The following is an 18021-nucleotide window of genomic DNA, read 5'->3' as shown; positions in this document are numbered from 1 at the left end:
ATAGACCTAAATCTAGCCCTTCTTGAAGAAAATCCAGGATTAGTGAGATGTTGGCTCGAAACTGGTTGAAGGAGGTTCCAGACCAATCAGCAAATTTCTTCCATATTTTTTGGTACTTGTCGTTGGTACTCTGTTTCCTACTAAGGAGTAAGGTGTTCACTACTTTTTTTGATAAACCAAAGTTTAATAAGTTGGATTCTTCAGAATCCAGGCTGTTAACTTTAGTATTTTCAGGTCTGGGTGAGTAATGGGCCCCTGACTTAGAAGGTCTGGCCTCTGAGGTAGAAGGAGAGGATCTTCCACGCTGAGGGCTTTCAAGAGGGAGAACCAACTTCTCTTGGGCCAGAAGGGGGTTATCAGGATTAGTGTACAATTTTCTTTTAGGAACTTCTGTAACACTCTGGGGATAAGCGGAAATGGGGGGAAGGCGTAGACTAAGTTTGTTGTCCAACTCTGGTTGAAGGCGTCTACTGCCCGAGGATGATCCCTGGGGTTGAGGGAGAAGAACTGGTTTAGCTGATGATTTCTCCTGGATGCAAACAGGTCTATCGTCGGCCTGCCCCATTTTTTTGTGATTAAGTGGAAGGCTTCTGGAGCTAACATCCATTCCCCTGGGTCTAGTCTGTGCCGGCTTAGGTAATCGGCCTGAATGTTTAAGACTCCCTTCAGATGAACTGCTGAAAGAGATTGAATGTTGCCTTCTGCCCAGGAAAAGATTTTGTTTGCCAGGTTCTGTAGCAGGCGATGCCTTGTGCCTCCCTGGTGTTGGATAAAGGCCACGGCTGTAGCGTTGTCCGAGTAGACTAGGACGTGACGACCCTCTGCCAGCTGACTCGTGTGTTTCAGTGCTTCCCACACTGCCCTCAGCTCCTTGAAATTTGAGGATTGCTGACTCACGTAATTCCCCCATGTTCCCTGGTAGGAGTTCCCCTGGACGACCGCTCCCCACCCGTGGAGGCTGGCATCTGTTGTGATGACTAGAGATGATCTTGTGCCCAGAAAATCCCGTTTTCTAGGTTCGATTTGCTGAGCCACCAAGTTAGTGATTTTTTGGTCTCTGTATCTAAGAATATTATCCTCTCTAGGGTTAATTGCGATCTGTTCCATTTGTCTAAGATGAACTTCTGGAGTGGTCTTAGATGGAACTGTGCCCAGGCAACTGCTGGAATGCAAGCGGACAGACTCCCTAGTACCTTCATGGCCTGTCTTATTGAACAGAATTTCTCCTTCTTGAACTTCCTCAAAGCTGTCTGAAGTTTTACTATCTTTTGAGGTGGTAGAAAGGATCTTTGGGAGACTGTGTCTAGAGTAATGCCCAGAAAAACCTTCCGTTTGGATGGGATTAAATCCGATTTTTTCCAATTGATGAGCCAACCTAGGCTCTGTAGATGATCCAGGACTAACCCGAGATGGATTCCCATGGTCTCTATGTTGTCTGCCACTACCAGTAGATCGTCCAGATAGGGGATCACACAAATTGCCTTTTCTCTCAAGGTTGTCAAGGCTTCCGCCATTATTTTGGTAAAAACCCTTGGGGCAGAAGAGATCCCGAAGGGGAGACACCTGAACTGGAAATGCTGAATGTTTCCGTCCAATTCTATCGCGAACCTTAGGAATTCCCTTGACGACCTGTGAATTGGGACATGATAATAGGCGTCGCTTAAATCTATTGTGGCCATCACTGCATCCTTTTTTAAGAGTTTCACTGCTGACTTCAGGGTCTCCATTTTGAATTTTTGATATCTTACGTATTTGTTTAGATGTTTCAGATTTATAATTACCCTGGATTTCCCGTTTGGTTTCTTTATAATGAAGAGGCGGGAATAGAATCCCAGTCCTGTCTGATTTTTTGGGACGGGCTCTATGGCGGCCAAGGTTAATAGGTTTTTTATGTCGTTTTTTAAGGTCGCAGTTTGAGATGGGGGAAGGGTAGTGATCACATATTTCTGTGGAGGGGAAGAGAGAAGATCTATCAGATAACCCTCTTGTATAATACTTAAAATCCACCGGCTGTTTGTTACATGCTCCCAAGATCTTAGAAAGGAGCTGAGTCTTCCCCCCACTGGTATGGCGTCATTGTTTGCTGTTGGATGAGGAGGCTTCAGCCCAATTTGGGTTGAAGAGGAAACTTCTCCCCCTGCCTCCCTTCGCATAACTCCACCTCCCAGTCTTCCCTTTATCTTTTTTATTCTCGGGCTGAAAAAAAATCGGTCACGAAAGGGCTGCCTTTTTTGTTTATATCTTTCCTCTGGAAAACCTCTTTTTTTATTTGTCGCGTTGTCTAAGATTTTATCTAAATCTTCTCCGAAAACATACTGACCGTGGAAGGGGAGTGCGATTAATTTATTTTTAGATGTGATATCTCCTGACCACGCTTTAAGCCATAGTGCCCTTCTCGCTGTATTTGAGAGAACAGCTGTACGGGCGGACAGTTTAACTGATTCAGCTGCTGCGTCTGCTAGAAAGGAGGTTGCCATCTTTAATAGAGGCAAGCTCTCTAGGATTTGATCCCGTGGTGTCTTATTGACCAGATGTATCTCCAGCTGGTCTAGCCAAAGGTTTAGTGTTCTGGCCACACATGTAGAGGCAACGCCCGGTTTGAGAAGGGCCGCCGTAGTCTCCCAGGTCTTTCGCAAGAGACTCTCCGCTTTCCTGTCTAGAGGATCTTTCAATTGTGCTGAGTCTTCAAACGGTAGGGCCGTATGTTTTGCTACCTTGGCCACTGGCGCATCTACTTTTGGAATGGTCTCCCAATCCGTACAGTCCTCTTGGCTAAAGGGGTAGCGCCTCTTAATTTCCCTTGGGATAAAGGATCCTTTATCCGGTTTTTCCCATTCTGACCGAATTAATTTTTGGACACTATCAGGGACTGGGAAAACAGCCTTCTTCCCTTCACCTAGACCCCCAAAAATTTCTTGCTGGGTAGACTTAGGAGCTTTAGGCATCTCCATTTGAATGGTGGCCCTGATGGCCCTGATAAGTTCATCAATATCTTCAGGATTGAACAGGAAGCGCTTATATTCACCCTCTTCATCTGAAGATACCGGGTGTTTTTGGAGAGATTCGGAGTCTGAGACCGCCAGCCCCTCAGAGTCGGAATCCAGGATAAGTGATTTAACACTACGGGAGTCCTGAGTGGGGGGAGTAGGTTCTCTGGTAGTTAAGGCTAGCTGAACCTCTTCTTTTACCACTTTTCTAATGTCTTCAATTAAACTAGAAGACTCGGCCTTGATGACATTGGCGGTACATTCTTTACACAGGGGCTTGGATCCAGTGTTAGACAATCTTTTTCAGCAAATACCACATTTTCTAGTTTTTTTAGCTGCAGAAGCCAAATCCTTTTCTCCCTGAAATGGTAAGGGAGGAAAGGATGAGCAGACTGAACCCACCATACAAAGCATGTACCTGAGAACAGGTTACTCACTGTCCCAGGGTTTGATGCAGGCTCGGTTCCAGAGCCCGGCGTGAGGGGGGTGCTCATCCTGACTCCCGACCGCTTCAGAGATGCTTCACCAAATGTGAGAGCCGCGCTATGCAGGGCGCCGTTACACAGGTCCTGAGCGTTTTTATAGCGTCTCCATGTGCTTCTCATGCTGCAGGACCTGTGGCGCATGTTGATGACGTCAGCGCGCTTAGCTCCGCCCCCGACGTCTGACGTCATCCGCCTGCCGGCCGGGACACATCACAGTGCCGATCCGCCGTGTTCCTCCTTCCCTCTGCATCAAGCCCTCCGGGACCGCCGCAGAGGGAATCTTCGCAGGGGCACTACCTATGCGCCCGAGCCCAGGCCTAACCGAACGGAGGAGGGAGAGCTGCATTGCAGATCCGACCTCGGCCTGCAGATGAATAATAACTCCAGGTGAGCCCAAACGAGCTCCGTGCACCTCTCCTGCTTCCTAGCCTGATGGGACAGGAAAAACACTGGTGATGTGAGGAGGGGGTGGGGGTTTTAACCTCTCTGTGTTTTTCCTGTCCAATCAGAAGGAAGTCAATCTCAGGACTTGGTGTCAGGACTTGGTGTCAGGACTTGGTGTCATGGAGACGACTGGGGAAAAAGAGGCTACAATTTGCACGAGCTCACCAAAATTGGACTGTGAAAGACTGGAAAAATGTTGCCTGGTCTGATGAGTCTCGATTTCTGTTGAGACATTCAAATGGTAGAGTCCGAATTTGGCGTAAACAGAATGAGAACATGTATCCATCCTCTGATGACTACTTCCAGCAAGATAATGCACCATGTCACAAAGCTCGAATCATTTCAAATTGGTTTCTTGAACATGACAATTAGTTCACTGTACTAAAATGGCCCCCACAGTCACCAGATCTCAACCTAATAGAGCATCTTTGGGATGTGGTGGAACGGGAGCTTCGTGCCCTGGATGTGCATCCCTCAAATCTCCATCAACTGCAAGATGCAACTATCAATATGGGCCAACATTTCTAAAGAATGCTATCAGCACCTTGTTGAATCAATGCCACGTAGAATTAAGGCAGTTCTGAAGGCAAAAGGGGGTCCAACACCGTATTAGTATGGTGTTCCTAATAATTCTTTAGGTGAGTGTATGTTGATATCGGGGAAAACTAGTACCTTGTTGGGCCGCCTCTATCCTGGATACAAGATGAGATACAGTTGGGCATGAAGGCATACAGGTTCAACATTTGCCCAGGTTTTGCAGATGGACCTGTAGATCCTGCACATTCATAGATTGCTGAGGTTGGCGTCGCAGATGATTCCATAAATGCTCGATTGGTGATAAATTTGGTAACAGGACAGGCCAAGGAAATTGTTGCAATATAGTGGAGACATCCCTGGGAAACCCATGCTGTGTGCAGATGAGAAATATACTGATGAAAAAATGCTAGTTTGAAGTCTTGCCCTGAGAGACCACATATGTGGTCGGAGGATGTCCTGCACATATCACTATGGGTGATTAACTGTTATATGCGATTGCTCCCCAGATCATCACACGAGTAGTTAGGTCAGTGTGTCACTCCACACCACAGACAGGATTGAGGCGCTCACCACAAGGCAACCGCACTCGAACGTAACTCGAATCCCAAACAGAACCTAGATTGCTTGCAAAAGACTGCAAGGTTCCAGTTCATAGCAGTCCAGGTTTCTCATTAATGACACAACTGTAAACGAAAGGCAACAGTGGCTGGCTGTCAATGGCAGGAGAATTGGCGTTGTGACACCAAATTTCCTTCCACTACCGCTACTTGTGTCTTAATGGTGGACAGCAAAACATGCTTGTCGGTGCATCAAACGATCCTTACTACTGGTGGTCTGTCTGGTCCATCTGGAGGCTGTTGGCTGTGTCCGTGTGTCCTCACATAACCACTGATTCAAACAACTACTAACAACTTTTTATAGCGCAGGCAGATATGACCTTCCATCACTCCAATGATGCGGCCTCTCTCAAAGTCTGTCAATTGGGAAAAATGTCTGAGTGCATTGTAGCAGTCTATACTCTCTCACCAACAGGTACACTACCTAAAAGTATGTTCAGAGCCTTTAACAGCGCGGGGGGGGGGGGGGGGGGGGGGAGCACTTTTATGCCCGCCTGAGGCAAGACCTAGTGTCTAATCAGAATACACCTTTAATCATTCCCATCTGCCTGGGACATAACTGCATGTTGAGTTTTGCATTAAACCGACATTTCTATCTAGGTGCGTTATTTTTTAGCAATGAGTGTACATGGTAGAACACAAACTCTTTCACAGGAAATTTGGTCTGAATATAGAGGTGGACCTTTTGGAGAAAATTCACTGGAATGTCATGTTGAACATGGTGTATGATTGTCAGTATGTTAGGCCTCTTTCACACGTGCTGTTATGTCTTTTTTGGTGCGGATTTTCTGTTTATGTTAACCACTCTACATAAGGTGCGCAATTGCACAAACAATTGACATTCTACATGGCAGGTCAATTAAGCAAAGTGCTGTTATTGTATTATGCTGCAGTTTTGCCACATTGAAAAACCCCACATAATCCGCATCGTGTGCAGGTACCCTAAGGGCTTATGCACACAAACATTTTTATTTTTCTATGTCCGTTCCATATTTTTTTGTTTTTTTTACAGCCTGTATGTAGAACCATTGACGCAAATGGAGCCTCAAAATAACGGAACATGATGGACTGTGCATTCCGTGTCCATATGTCCATTCCGGGGGAAAAAAAAAAACAATCAAAAGCCCTATCATTTTCCACATTACGGACAAAGATAGGACTGTTCTATTAGGGGCCAGCAGTTCTGTTCTGCAGAAAGCACACGGCCGGTATCCGTGTTTGGCGAACCCGCAACAGTTGTGTCCATGAGCACTAGAGCGGTTGAACGCTCCTGGTTTTGGCTTACAAATACTGTTGTAATATTATGGTCAAAAGACTGACTGTATGAAAGTAGCCTAGTTTTTTGTGTTCAGTATACGGAACCATTCATTTCAATGGGTCCGCAAAAAAAAAAAAAAAAAGCCTTCCGTTTCCATATTTCCATTTAAAGATAGAACAATACTATCCTTGTAATAGGACATGTTCTATCAGGGGCCAGCTGTTCCGTTCCACATAAAACGGAATGCACACGGACGTCATCCGTATTTTTTGCGGACCGCAAAATACTGAAAAAGCCATACGGTCATGTATATTTAAAGAAGTTTTTTTTCACAATTTTGTTAATTGCATTCATTTCAGTAATCTAGAAAATCCTAAGATTTTAGCTCAAAAAAACTTCACCAAAACTGCATGTGCGATTCCAGCTTTAGGGTAGGTTCACATGTAGCGGTTTAGGTACAGTTAAAACTATATCGGAAAAGTGTTATAAGGCTTTGACCATACCTCAACCACTACATGTGAACATACCCTTAATGGGGTGCTTCACAAGCAGCAGATGGATAAATGGACAGAAAGCACTTAGGTTAGCTTTGCAGAGGCTATTTTCTTTGTTCCAACACACAAGACCAGTCATTGTGGTTATCTGACAGATGGTTCAACAAAACAACAAATAAATGTAAAAGGAAATGTAGATCTTCCTGCTATTTCAGCAAAGACATCCCACAGACTGCAATCAATGACTTGACAGCTGTTTGGCAGCTCCAAAAAAAAAAAAAAAAGGAGAGAAAAGGAATAACTGAGGAAATAATGATCAGCCCTTCAGGGATTGGTCTCAAACATATCATCCACTAGTCAAACCATGGCGTTGTCCTAAAACCACACCAATAATCCAGTGTTATGTCATACAACCTACAACATTTTGGTAATGGATAGATAAAAGTGAAAAAGATTCTTTAAACTATACTGCCATACTGCATACATGAAAACAGCTGTCCCCATAAGTAAGGCTACTTTCACACTGGCGTTTTGGTTTCCATTTGTGAGATCCGTTCAGGGCTCTCACAAGCGGTCCAAAACAGATCAGTTTTGTCCTAATGAATTTGGAATGGATAAGGATCCGCTCAGAATGCATCAGTTTGCCTCTATTTAAGGCCTCTTTCACACTTGCGTTGTTGGGATCCGGCATGCACTTCCGTTGCCGGAGGTGCCTGCCGGATCCGGAAAAACGCAAGTGTACTGAAAGCATTTGAAGACGGAACCGTCTTCCAAATGCTTTCAGTGTTACTATGGCACCCAGGACGCTATTAAGGTCCTGGTTGCCATAGTAGTAGTGGGGAGCGGGGGAGCAGTATACTTACAGTCCGTGCGGCTCCCCGGGCGCTCCAGAATGACGTCAGAGCGCCCCATGCGCATGGATGACGTGTCCATGTGATCACATGATCCATGAGCTTGGGGCGCCCTGACGTCACTCTGGAGCGCCCGGGGAGCCGCACGGACGGTAAGTACACTGCTCCCCCGCTCCCCACTACACTTACCATGGCTGTCAGGACTTTAGCGTCCCGGCAGCCATGGTAACCACTCTGAAAAAGCTAAATGTCGGCTCCGGCAATGCGCCGAAACGACGTTTAGCTTAAGGCCGGATCCGGATCAATGCCTTCCAATGGGCATTAATTCCGGATCCGGCCTTGCGGCAAGTGTTCCGGATTTTTGGCCGGAGCAAAAAGCGCAGCATGCTGCGGTATTCTCTCCGGCCAACAAACGTTCCGTACCGGAACTGAAGACATCCTGATGCATCCTGAACGGATTACTCTCCATTCAGAATGCATTAGGATAATCCTGATCAGGATTCTTCCGGCATAGAGCCCCGACGACGGAACTCTATGCCGGAAGACAAGAACGCAGGTGTGAAAGAGCCCTTAGCCTCCATTCCGCTCTGGAGGCGAACACCAAAACGCTGCCTGCTGGGATGCATGCGGAGTGTTTTCTCTGACACAATAGAAAACTGATCCGTCCCTCATTGACTTTCAGTGGAGTCCATGACGGATCCGTCTTGGCTATAGAAGACATAATACAACCGGATCCGTTCATGACGGATGCATGCGGTTGTATTATTGTAACGGAAGCGTTTTTGCAGATCCATGACGGATCCTCAAAAAAAGCTATCGAGAAAGTAGCCTTAAAGTAAACCTGTAACCTGACCTCTCCATATCTGTTTATTGAAAGGGGTTGTCCGGGTTCAGGACATACCCTTATTTTCACCCAGGCAGCCCCCCTGATGCTAGCATCAGAACATCTCATGCTCCGATGCGCTCCCTTGCCCTGCACTAAATCGCGCAGGGCAAGGGCTCTTGTTTTTAATAACACACTGGCAGTGTGTTCGGTGACGTCACCGACTCTGATGGGCAGGCTTTAGCACTGCCCTAGACATTTTACCGGCTAGGGCAGCGCTAAATCCCGCACATCAGTGACGGTGATGTCAACGGGCTTCCTGGCAGCCCCATGGAGAACCCCGAACATCACCGGATCTCAAAAAAATGCCTTTGCCCTGAGCGATTTAGCGCAGGGCAAAGGAGAGCATCGGAGCATGAATTGCTCCGATGCTCATGTCGGGGGGGCTGCCGGGGTGAAAAATGGAGGTATGTCCGGGTTCAGCTCTGAACCTGGACAACCCCTTTAACTACTTACACTCCCAGTGTAATAACAATTCTGGGGCCTCTATTTTTATGACTATAATGCACCATTCTTTTATTATTCCTGTTAGTAATTCATGCATAAATCCAAACAGTTAGCAACAAAGGCCCGGATGGATGTTAACAGCTGGGGGTGGGTCCCTGTACAGTCTGACACTGGCAGCACTGGTTGTATAGCGTCAGACTGTACAGGGACAAAACCCCAACTGGTAACACCTATCTGGACCTTTACTGCAAACTGGAAAGGCGGATAGGTCATCAATATTAAAAAGCCCAGAAAACTCCTTTAGTGGCAGCAATCAAAGATCTTGAGAACCGTGAGGAATTCCCACAGAAAGTATAACAGAATATTGTATAACTTTGTTCAAAAAGCATAACCTTTTATTAGCCCAGAATGCAATAAGTCTTTAGATTGAATTAATCACAAAATACCAAAAAGATTTGAGCAGATCAATACTTGACATTCATAAAAAGGGGCATTCACTCCGGTCATCACATGGTCCATCACATGATCCATCACCATGGTAAAAGATCAAGTGATGGATCATGTGATGACCGGAGTGACGTCACCACAGGTCCTTTTCCTGCAATCAGCAAAGAAGGAGACAGAAGAGAAGCCGGGCTGCGCGATCAAGTGGATTAAGGCGAGTTAAATTATTTTATTTAATTTTTTAACCCCTCCAGCCCTATTGTACTATGCATTCTGTATTCAGAATGCTATTATTTTCCCTTATAACCATGTTATAAGGGAAAATAATAATGATCGGGTCCCCATCCCGATCGTCTCCTAGCAACCGTGCGTGAAAATCGCACCGCATCCACACTTGCTTGCGATTTTCACGCAACCCCATTCATTTCTATGGGGCCTACGTTACGTGAAAAACACACAAAGAGGAGCATGCTGCGATTTTCACGCAACGCACAAGTGATGCGTGAAAATCACCGCTCGTGTGCACAGCCCCATAGAAATGAATGGGTCATGATTCAGTGCGGGTGCAATGCGTTCAACTCACGCATCGCATCCGCGCGGAATACTCGCCCGTGTTAAAGGGGCCTTAGGGCTCATTTAGACGGTAGTATAAATGTGTCCGCACCCGTTCTGCAATTTTGTGGGGCCGCAAAAGATGCGGACAGCACACCGTGTGCTGTCCGCATCCGTGGTTCAGTTCCGCGGCTCCGCGGAAAAGATAGAGCATGTTCTATTCTTGTCAAGAATAGGGTTGCACTGGGTATCAAATTATATATACCCAATCAATACTTTTGTACTGGTATCGATTCAATACTGGGATTTGCTTTTTACCGATACTGTGCAGTATCGCAGCCTAACCTAGTATCACAGAACATGGCACGTGCTGCTCTCGGCGCGTGCCATGTTCCCTCAGCAGCACAGGGAAGAAGGAATTAGTCTCTCCCTCCCCTCTGTGCAGCCGCTGCCACCAATGAGAGGAGTGGGGAGGAGGCTGTGGCCACTGCGCCACCAATGAAGATAACTAAACCATTAATACAAATACACGAGGTGGGTGCCAACGGCAGAACTCGACGTCTATAACAGTGAGCTGCGATTAGTGGCAGTTACCCCTTCAGGTGCTGCATCTGAGGTGTTAACTGCCGCTGATCGTTGGCTATGTGATTCTGCCGCCGGCACCCGCCTCCTGTATTTGCATTAAACATTAGTTATCTTCATTTTGGTGCAGTGCCCCCCCCCCCCCCCTCCAAGTATTGAAAACATTGGTGGCGCAGTGTGCCCTCCTTCTCCCCAAACCTCCAGTATTAAATCATTGGTGGACCATGGAAGTGGCCACAGGGTCCACCTCCCCATGCTCGACCTGCCGCTCCAAGAGGACAGATGAAAGGGTCCCTGTTCTCTGGATCGGTGGAGACCCCAGCAATCATAAGGGTACTTTCACACTAGCGGCAGGACGGATCCGACAGGTGTCCGCTTGCTGAGCGGAGGCTGAACGCTGCCAGACTGATGCATTCTGAGCGGATCCGCGTCCACTCAGAATGCATTAGGGCAGTACGGATGCGTTCGGGGCCGCTTGTGAGACCCTTCAAACGGAACTCACAAGCGGACACCTGAACGCAGGTGTGAAAGTAGCCTTACTCTGATCACATGAAGGGATAACAGATGTGTGTCGACATCTCATAATGATTATTTTATAAAGGACACGTTCAAATCCCGCTGAAAAATCAGTGCAGGTAAAAAGTACTGTGCAATCTTGTGCTACCATTTTTATAATTAAGTCAAACTTTCAAACATGCAATCTCAAGCACATGACCCTTTTGCAACTCCACGGAGCTTTAAGTGGGTACCCAAAGACTTCTATAGAGACCTAGTGTACTAATATAATTATTAAAGCGCCAGTCATTCCATGGCGCTGTACATATGATAAGGGGTATATGGTATACATACATAATACAATTGCACTAAGGCTACTTTCACACTTGCGGCAGAGTGATCCGGCTCCGGCAATCTGCATGCAAATGGACAGCATTTGTAGACAGATCTCTCCATTTGTCATATGGACAAACAGATCCGTTTCAATTTTTTTTACGGAAGGAAGGATCCGGCATTGTGGTATTTTTAATGCCGGATCCGGCACTAATACATTTCAATGTAAATTAATGCCGGATCCGGCATCTGATCCGGAATTTTGGACGGAGATAATACAGCAGCATGCTGCAGTATTTCCTCCGTCCAAAACGCAGTTCATTGACTGAACTGAAGACCTCCTGAACGGATTGCTCTCCATTCAGAATGCATTAGGATAAAACTGATCAGTTCTTTTCCAGTATTGAGCCCCTAGGACGGAACGCTATGCCGGAAAAGAAAAACGCAAGTGTGAAAGGACCCCAAGCATTAACAAGACAAGCTACAAACTGGTACAAGGAGAGAGGGCCTTGCCTGCGAGGGCTTACAATCTACAAGATATACCTCTGATTTCAAATAGAAAAGCAGTGATGCGCAGATTTATTACAGACCAGCGTTTTACACTGGTCTATGATTTGCCCTTACACTGATGGAGGATGCGACTAATCATAAAATTGGCGCATCTCTGGGGGTCTGTGCATCTAAACAGAAATATATGGCAGCTCTGAGCTGGCGTAGGTTTCTGTCTCCAGTTAAACCAGAAAACTGGCGAATATGAACATAAAGTGGTGACAGCGCCATAGAAACGCCACTTGCAAGTGGTGTTAAAAAAAAACATCTGCAACTATTTTTACACAAGAAAAGTAACAGAGGAATGATAAATTCCCTCAAGTCTTATTTCAGTCAGATTCTCTACATAACCAATAGAAAAAAATATATACCTGGCTTTATAGGATGCAATTTGACAAGAGGTTTTCTACCCTACAAGCTTTGCACTTAGGGAAGTATGGAGGTCAGGTACAAAGACTGGCATAAAATCCTCTCTGCACTGCCAGAGGATGCGCCTAATTTATGATGAGGCGCACACCTCATTGGACAACTTATTGTTGCATGGACATTTAATTTTTTTTAAAACGCAGAAAGGGCTCCTGCAACATTTTGAACGCCAAAAACTGGCATATTGATCCTACTAAATGACCCTCAATATCTCCAACATATGGCATCAAGCACCATACAGAGGCAAACAGAGAGCCTGAAACTCCTTGTTCTGCTGTCCTGTAGACAGACTCCGAATATTTCCCCAAGGATAAAAGATTCCTAACGTAATCTCTCCAGTGTTATTGGTTTCCATGAGGTAACAGAGCAGCCAGCAAAATAACAAGCACGAGCCAAAATAACATGGACATGGGTCCAAGGTAAATTGCTAAGGGAAGTCTGAAAGTGAGCCAGTGTATAAATATGCCGGCCAAATGAGCATTAAAGGGGTTATCCCATGATAATTGTAAAAATGAAAATCATACATAATCTAGTACATGACAATCTCTAGAAAAGATCCAGAGATCTCCCCATTCATTGCTCTGCTATAAATATATGTATACCAAGCTGGCAGCTCAAGGAGAGTGTCTCTTGTGCTGCAGCTCAGGATGTAGTGAAGGATGAAACTGAGCATATGCGGACATCTCAGAGAGTTGGACAAAAGGAAAAAAACAAACAGCAGGTGGCGCTATACAGATACATTTTATTGAATAGCTCAGTAACTATACAAAACATTTCATTAAATGCAATTACATAAAGATTCAGATCCAGGTGCTGGCTTGAAAACTGTATAATATTTTTTGTGGCACAACCCCTTTAAGGGTATGCCTACACAGCCAGGATAGCAGTGTACCGGTAATCAGAAATGAGTGGCATTGCTGCGCTACTCTCAGTAAAACCAACAGTGCGATCAGGATCACCATGTAGCCATAGCCTTAGGCCCCATGCACACGACCATGTCTGCACTGTGGTCCACAAAATAAAAACTGTGGCCCGCTTTAGGCTACTTTTACACCTGCGTTTAGGTCGGATCCGTCTGGTATGTGCCCAGACGGATCCGCACCTATAATGCAAACGCTTAGATCCGTTCAGAACGGATCCGTTTGCATTACCATGAACAAAAAAAAAAAAGATTTTTTATTTTTTTATTTTTTTTGTTCATGATAATGCAAACGGATCCGTTTTGACTTAACATTGAAAGTCAATGGGAGACGGATCAGTTTGAAAATTGAGCCATACTGTGTCAACTTCAAACGGATCCGTCCCCATTGACTTCCATTGTAAGTCTGGACGGATCCGTTTGCCTCCGCACGGCCAGGCGGACACCCGAACGCTGCAAGCTGCGTTCAGGTGTCCGCCTGCTGAGCGGAGCGGAGGACAAACGGAGCCAGACTGATGCATTCTGAGCGGATCCGCATCCATTCAGAATGCATTAGGGCTGGACGGATCCGTTCGGGGCCGCTTGTGAGCCCCTTCAAACGGAACTCACAAGCAGAGCCCCGAACGCTAGTGTGAAAGTAGCCTTAGGCCTACGCATCTACTTCCTGCTTTTTATTTGCCACTAAAGCCCTGTTTTCTTCATGTTTACAACCTATGCTTGGTATATATGTCAGGAAAGTTTTTGGTGTATACACCCAATGTATTCATAGGGCTCCATTTACCCAACATATGCCAAGAGTTTCCTTTTAGCGCCCATCGATCCACTACACCAGTTATTGCGGTATGAAACTCAAAAGATCCCCAAGTATACCTCAGACATTAGACATTAACAGAGCCTAAACACGTTTCCGCAACCCTTGGTAGGTTGTATTATTCCTATCAGCTAAGGCTTCTCTTAAATGTGCAGGGGAACTTTGCTTTAAAGTTCAAGTCCATATTGACCTCAAATCCATTAATACAAGAAACAAAAGGAGTGCTTCATACATAAAGAATGTCCCAAAATTGTGAAATCAGTTTACATTGTACTAAACCTCTGACTAAGAGGAAGAATTGCCGTATAAGGAGCTGGGATTTAAAATTCTCTGGTACATTCATGAAGAAATAGGATGAACCCTATTCTGTGCAGAGAATGAAATGGACTGACTTGTATAATACCATCTCTCGATCAAAAGAATATTCTGCAACCAACAGATATATTTGATCACTCTGCGGTGTGTACATATACCGTATATTATGTGAATTATATTATAAAAACGCCTATGGCTACTTTCACACTGGCGTTTTGGCTTTCTGTTTGGGAGATTATACAGAGAAAGAAAGTATTTTCCGGTCCGATCGGGGTGCGCAGGGAGCCGGCGCATGCGCAGTGGACAAGTTGAAGCCGGTGCCAGTAGTCCGCACGGGCGCCGACTACAGTGTCCACTGCGCGAGACTACGGAGCAGAGATTACATGACGTCAGGATAGTGCAGTGAATAAATTAAGTAGTAGGCGGTGCTGGGCTCGTGGGACAACCCCTTGGGCTCCTGACAGAGGTGATTTACATATGAATAAGATGGCTTTTTATAAGAATATAAGGCACACAGAGCATAAACAGAGGGATCATTGTAAACACTGCATGAAGACTAATGGGCACATATAAATATCTACATATCGTTAATCCTGGTGACAGAATCCCTTTAAGGACTGAGTCCATCTCCTGGGCTGGCCATGGCTCCCTTGACCCAAACTGACTGTATGATAATCATTAGAGATGACCGAATTTCATGTTATAAAATTCATTCATGCTTTGTTTAGTGTTGAAAGCAGAATTGTGTTAAGGATTCAGTTACCACGGACCATAACGCAATTCTATGACTGAATGCATAATGGAATGCCTTTAGAGGCATTCTGTTATTCATTCCGTCATAATAGAAGTCTAGGGCCTGCATAAAGGATCCATCCCGTTTCGGTTATGCAGGAGAGGACTCCCCAGCATAACGGAAACGGGACGGATCCTTTATGCAGGCCCTAGACTTCTATTATGACGGAATGAATAACGGAATGCCTTTAAAGGCATTCCATTATGCATTCAGTCATAGAATCGCGTTATGGTCCGTGGTAACTGAATCCATAACATAATTCTGCTTTCAACACTAAACGAAGCATGATCGAATTTCATAACATGAAATTCGCTCATCTCTAATAGTCATTTACGATGCATCCGGTCTCTGTCTGATCTCAGGGCTATTGCAGTGTACTACTATGATGACGTGAGGACAAGGTAATATCACCGCAATCAGATAGAGACTGGCTATGAAAAAAATACTATGAAACAGCCAGTTTGGCTCAGAGGAGCCACAGTCAGCCCGGGAGATGCGGCCAACATGCGAACCATGTTTCCCAGTGCGACCACGGTCAGCTCTTAGCAAATGCCTTCCATAGTATACTACTAACATATTATTAGCACATATCTTTCTATGTGCAAGTCTATGGCCTATCCATATGCCAGACACAAAAAAAAAGTACCATTGCCAGACAAACATTATTGGTTGATATATCTCCATGTTTTCTACTACTTTTGCACAATAACAGCACGTCTTGTTATGTCACAGCATTGCAAGTGCCAGAACTCATTCATTTTTGCACTGGTTTAGCCATAATGAGTGCTACAGTATGTTCATTGGTACTATTTTCGGGGGCGGGGGGTATATGGGACTTCTGGCTTAACATTTATAATTTTTAGGGGCGCATTTTTTATCTGGTTTACAAAGCAGTTTAAGGCTACTTTCACACTAGCGTTTTTCTTTTCCGGCGTTGAGTTCCGTCCTAGGGGCTCAAATCCGGAAAAGAACTGATCAGTTTTATCCCCATGCATTCTGAATGGAGAGTCAGTCCTTCAGGATGCATCAGGATGTCTTCAGTTCAGTCTTTTTGACTGATCAGGCTTTTCAGAAAAACGTAGCATGCAGTATTTTTACCTCCGGCCAAAAAGCCTGAACACTTTGACTGAACGCCGGATCAGGCCTTTTTCCCATTGACTTGCATTAACGCCGGATCTGGCACTGTGTGTTCAGTCAAAACGGATCCGGCTTTTGCATGTTAAACCCGAAAATGTGAAAAAAAAGTTAAAGTCCATAAATGGCGGATCCGTTTTTTCCAATGCATTTTTTCATTGTGATCAAAATCCTGATCAGGATTCAAATGTAATCCGTTTTCACACGTTTTTCCGGATCCGGCGGGCAGTTCCGGTGTCGGAATTGAACGCCGGATTAAAACAACGCTAGTGTGAAAGTAGCCTAAAAAAAACATTATGGCTCTGGCAAACACAGTGTTGTATATTTGTGTATTTTTATTTACCACATTTACAAAAAAAAAAAAAACCTTCTGAAAAAAAAAAAGGCTTTTTTAAATAAACTTTATTAACCGATAACTACCGTATTATTTTTTAGTCCCAATAGGGGAAATAATTTCTATAATGATTGGGTATACCTTGATACATCTGCCAGTATCTACTTCAGGGTGGGAAATGTAGAAGTGCACAATTCTCAAAAATAAACACCATATAAACAATGAGCAACAGTTACCAATGTGAGTGTGCCTAGAGTTCACCAAAATCTGTAGCAATTTTGCACATCCAAGTTTACAGAAATTATCTGAGCTTTGCCTGACATAGGGGCATACGTTAACAGAAAAGGGGAGTGACTTTGCAAGGGAAGGGGTGTAGCATAATATGCTACATTCTGTGGCAAAATTTCACCATAATTAAATACAAAATATGCATGTTCAAAAACGTCTGTATGGTTGATTCCTTAGAGGGGTTGTCTGGGTTCAGAGTTGAACCCAGACATAACCCCTTCTTCACTCATTCAGCATGATTGAGTCTAGCATCGGAGCATTCCATTGTTTTGTTAACACTCTCACGTTGCTAGGCAGAGGCTTCCACCTAGCAGTGATCCCGGTGACAGGCAAGGGCAGCGTTAAAGACCACCCATTAGTGCCAGTGACGTCACTGGGCTCACGGTTAGGCGGAAATACATTCTGAGACCTGGTACGTCATTGGAGGTAAAGAAAAGGCCCTTGCCCTGTGCGCTGCAGGACAGGACAAGAGGAAGCATGCTCCACTCATTCATGCTGAATGAGCGAAGAAGTTATGTCAGGGTTCAGAGCCTTTAAACTTAGCATAGCTCCAGATGTGATCCAAAGAGCACAGGATTAACTGGAAACTGCCCTGTGCCTATCAGTTGTTTGCAGATTGGGGGTCATTTATACAAGGATGGTGTTTCACATGCCAGTCTTTGTTGCATCTGTGACCTCCATGCAGCAAAAACTAAATCTACACCTACTAGGCGCTGGTCAAGATTTCTGTTATAACTTAAGTCCATATTCTGCTGCAAACTATAGTAAATGTGTAGGGCTGTAATTGGTGGTCCTTTCTTAGTGGAAATGGTCTTTAAGGGGCTATTCACATGAGCGTATTCTGGACTTATTATCCATCTGTATTAAGCCTCATGCACATGACCGTGTCCATTTTGCGGTCCGCAAATTGCAGATCCGCAAAACACGTATACCATCTGTGTGCGTTCTGCATTTTGCGGAACGTAACGTCCGGCCCACAATAGAGCAGTCCTAACCTTGTCCTTGAATAGGGCATGTTCTATTATATATTTTTTTTTTTGGAG

General features: G+C 45.0%; 1 protein-coding gene across 2 annotated transcripts in view; it reads right to left on the bottom strand.

Moving 5' to 3' along the window:
* DBN1 (drebrin 1) overlaps window positions 1-18021 on the bottom strand; it is a 144836-nt gene that overhangs the window by 117481 nt on the left and 9334 nt on the right. The window lies entirely within an intron of this gene.

Source organism: Bufo bufo, chromosome 1, assembly GCF_905171765.1.
Source record: "Bufo bufo chromosome 1, aBufBuf1.1, whole genome shotgun sequence".
Classification (NCBI taxonomy): Eukaryota; Metazoa; Chordata; class Amphibia; order Anura; family Bufonidae; genus Bufo; species Bufo bufo.
This window is presented reverse-complemented; position numbering and strand designations above follow the sequence as displayed.